Source organism: Crassostrea angulata, chromosome 2 (assembly GCF_025612915.1).
Source record: "Crassostrea angulata isolate pt1a10 chromosome 2, ASM2561291v2, whole genome shotgun sequence".
In the NCBI taxonomy this organism is placed as follows: domain Eukaryota; kingdom Metazoa; phylum Mollusca; class Bivalvia; order Ostreida; family Ostreidae; genus Magallana; species Magallana angulata.
Genome location: NC_069112.1, coordinates 28,705,752 through 28,709,767, shown reverse-complemented (window position 1 = coordinate 28,709,767; position 4,016 = coordinate 28,705,752). Strand labels below are relative to the sequence as shown.

Below are 4,016 nucleotides of genomic sequence, written 5' to 3'. Positions count from 1 at the left end.
GTTTATGATATCAAAATTGTACAAAATTTAATAATTATATAGTAAGGTGAATTTGCAATAAACTAAGCGGGGTTTGGTAATTCAGCAGATTTGAGAGACGAAATTTGTTTTGGGTCGATTTTTGGATAGTTGTTGCTCGAACCATAAGTTCGTTCCCCTAGAGGTTGTTGCCAAGGGAGAGAATTGAATTTCCGAAGCATTCTGAAATTCTCATCATAATGTAGCCAAGCCATGTCACCATTTGTAGCATTAATTTGTCTAACTGTCGACATGTATTTTAACAAATGGGGTGCTTCATCTGACTTAACCTCAAGATAGACTGATGCAAATTCGTCCACTGATATATGGATAAGGGGTTTTTCTTACCCCTTTGGGATGCAACAGTGATGCTCCCCTGCTCTACCTGCAAAGATAATTTGTCTTCTTGGAAATCGGGTAGTAAAGTGTGCATATCAACAAATTTGTTGGTTTTATTCTGAGCGGCACAGTTGCCCCCAAAGAAATTCCTGCAGATAGATGCAGGGGAGCAACACTGTTCAATGAGGTGTTGTCTCCTACAGAGAGACTCACCTCCATATAGCTGATCTAACGCTAACAAAAAGGAGAATTGGGCTGTTTCATGCATATTCAAAGATGAATTCATTTCATGTTGTACATGCATCTCTCCTGCTGATGCATCCTGAGGCTCGATGGTGGGTGGCTGCAAGGTGGGCTGTTCCACATCGTTGTCGACCCCTATGCCTGAACTCCCTAAAGCATCAGAACTTGGATTATCGTGGATTAGTTGTGGTCCTGATCTGTTTTTTTCTCCTAATGATGGCATCTGCCAATTTATCGTAATCGATTTGCATGTTGTCCACTGGATCCGACACTCTCTTCGTTCGTTTTGTCTTTGTAATAGCCATGGCATTAGTAGGAACCTCCATTCTCTGTCGTTTTCTCGGCATCTCTGAAATAATATGTAAACATAAGAGAACCTGATTTGTTTCAATGGGAAGAGAAAAAAAATTAACGTATGAAATATTGGAAGATCTCAAAGCATTGCTTAATGATTTAAGTCATGAAAAATACATGAATATTAATGATAAACTTAATTTGTACAGAACTTTTTTTCTAGGATTATACTAGGAGATAAAATTTGACATGAATGTAGGTTAATTCCACTTTTATAATTGTTAAAATCAAACCAGAATACAGGTACACAAGTCTAAAATTTGATCCCGTAAATTTTTCAGATACAGACAGGATCAAATGTATAAGGACCTGTACAAGTATTTTTGTCAAATGTTTAAAGATAAATAATCGTTTAAAATATAGATAATCAGTGTGTATAACGAAAATGATCCTTCAAATGGGTATAATATATCTTTAAAGAATTTTAATTTAGGTTGAGTACAGGATTATATCATTTGTAATCCAAAGTTTGCACTGAAAACCATCAGAGACAAAAGAAAAATAGGTACAAAATACAGAATCACAGACTGAATACACGCTCATTAATTGATTATGATGAGACATGACTCTTCAACAGTTTACTTGTTAACTGATTACCCATCAAGAAGTTTTGATGCCCTCAAGATTGCTCTTTTTACACTCTTTAAGAACTTGTGCATGTGTTTCTTATTTGTGGCAGTACATCTTATATGCACGCCATCATTTGCCAAAAATTCAAGGGTGTTGCTAAAAAGCGGAACGGAAAACGGAACGGAAAGCGGAACGGAACGGAAAACGGAAAAACTTATCTAATGTTATTTACTTGATAGATTTGTTAATCATGCTAAACACATATGCTTTATGTCATTTTTAATACTTTTTTTTTAAAATTAGGAATACTGAATTATTTATTCAAGAATAATATTATTAACAGTACATGCATTGACCACTATATTGAATTCTGTCCCAAAATATCCTCGATTCCCACTTTGCTGAATAAGTCTATACCTAAGGGTTCAAGCGTTTCCTTTCAGAAGCATGAACAATTCTCATCATTCCTTCTTTAAAACGTCGATCCTCTCTAGCTCATCAGCTGGTTTCAAAACACGGCTATAAATAAAGAAGTCTACAGGGTTTTGCATTTCAATAGACCCGGATGATAACGTTGAAAAGTTGTGCAAGGTCTTCTGAGTGACTTCCAAATGAAGAAAAGGTGTCAACATTTCCCATTATAAATCTCCGTAAGAAATCTGTTTTCGATCCTGTGAATTTGTCCGATTAAAATGATAATGTGTCAATGAAGTTTTCTTGGATATTTCTCGTTTCATCAATTTCAATTGCATCTTTTACAGGTATGTGTATTTTTTTAAAAACCATCCAAATGTGCTGCATGAATATTTTGAGATCGACAGACTATAGTCCCAACTTATAATCGGAAAATCAAACCAGGCAACGTATAGAGCTCTCTATTCGGATCATATGTATATATCTGCAGGAATGAACAACTGCCAAGTAATGCAAACGTAAACAAAGTTGCATAGCTAAAAATACTAGTTTCACTAAGTACCAGGTATTTTAATGTATTTTTATTTTGAATGTCGTCGCCGTACGGTTTTTTTTCATCCTAATGATACTGTATCGCCTGTATGATTTAAGATCGTATAGAACCCCCAAAATTCAGTGTTGATGTAACTATATATATATATACATCATATTTGAAATATAAAAATACTCATAAAACACATGAAACGCTTTTACTAAGTGCCTACGTTACGCTTATGCCAGCAATACCATACAAGAAAAATAAGTAAAAAGTTACAGCAAATTTACTCGTTTAAACATGTTAATATTTCTCAACTCGTAAACATTTCGTACTCAACTAACGCCAATTGAATATAATGCTACATGTATATTTGATAGACACTTATAAGAATATCAATAAGACAGCCACATGTTGATAATCATTCATTAGATATGAATACATGATACAAAGTAAATCGTTTCTGGTCAGTCTATACCCTTTTAAAGCGATAAACGTGATATGATGTTTTCCGTTCCGTTCCGCTTTCCGTTCCGTTTTCCGTTCCGCGTTTTAGCAACACCCAAAATTCAAGGCTAGGGCTCCAGAATCCATGGAGGTGATGGGATATTATTTTTGTTTGAGGATTACTACACCAGTCCTGCAAAAAAATTATTCAGTTCGACGACTATGTCGTTGAATACACCAGGTCCTCTTCTCCATAATAACTGTTCGATGACAACTGTTTTAATATACCAGATCCTCTTCTCCATAATAACTGTTCGATGACAACTGTTTTAATATCGCATCCCTCTATCAGAAAATTTGCATAACTTATAATGTCTCGCAATAATTTTTTCACCGCCACTTCATTGTCCAAATCGTTTTCTCCCATCTGAATAAAAACAATGTCCGGTGAGTTTGTGAATGTCATAAATTGTTCATCTTTCACCAATTTTTTTTTTCGTCAGTCCTCCCGTAGCACGGAATTCCACACTGAAGTTCTCCGGTTTTAACCTCAAGTTTTGATTTTCCACATCCGTTAAAGAACAGTCTTTGAGACGACGTATAAACGAATGTCCCAACACACAAACCCGAATGGGCTCAACTGTTTTCAAAAAAATCGGTCACGTGACCCACGCTATAAGTCTTCGCACAGAAACACAATTTATTACCATAAATTTAATATTATGTAAAATACATGGTAACTGTCTTGAAATATATGAATTAAGCTATATCTAGGCAGGTTAAGAAAACGTGACAGAGGGCTAGGCATGCTGAACCCTCTTCACGTTTTTGACTCGAGCCCAAATACAGATTATACTGGAGACATTTATGTTTATTTAACATTATCAATTTTACGCATCAACCGAGCTATTTTCAACAAATTGCGCTGAATATCTGCGCCATGGCGTCAAACAAAGAAAATGACGTCACAATACAAATGAAACGCTGCGCGAAAAGGTGCGTACTCGATCTGTACTCAGTCTCGTGAAGTACATGCAACTGTTACGCAAATTTTTTTCACGAAATCCACTCCTGTTAAAGTGAATTGGGTCCGTCG

General features: G+C 35.7%; 1 pseudogene; it reads right to left on the bottom strand.

Moving 5' to 3' along the window:
- Positions 1–588: 588 nt before the first annotated feature.
- LOC128174134 (uncharacterized) lies at positions 589–3,802 on the bottom strand (annotated as a pseudogene).
- Between the last annotated feature and the right edge of the window lie 214 nt (positions 3,803–4,016).